This window comes from Mizuhopecten yessoensis, unplaced genomic scaffold, assembly GCF_002113885.1.
Source record: "Mizuhopecten yessoensis strain PY_sf001 unplaced genomic scaffold, ASM211388v2 scaffold4043, whole genome shotgun sequence".
NCBI lineage: Eukaryota > Metazoa > Mollusca > Bivalvia > Pectinida > Pectinidae > Mizuhopecten > Mizuhopecten yessoensis.
The window spans coordinates 39,732-40,038 of NW_018405347.1; positions in this window are offsets into that span (position 1 = coordinate 39,732).

Genomic DNA, 307 nt, shown 5'->3' on the forward strand with positions numbered 1-307 from the left:
CCACACGGGGACAAACAAATATACACCAGGCTACCCACACGGGGACAAACAAATATACACCAGGCTACCCACACGGGGACAAACAAATATAAACCAGGCTAACCACACGGGTACAAACAAATAAACACCAGGCTACCCACACGGGGACAAACAAATATAAACCAGGCTAACCACACGGGGACAACACACCAGGCTATCCATACGGGGACAAACAAATATACACCAGACTACCCACTCGGGTACAAACAAATATACACCAGACTACCCACACGGGTACAAACAAATATACACCAGACTACCCACACGG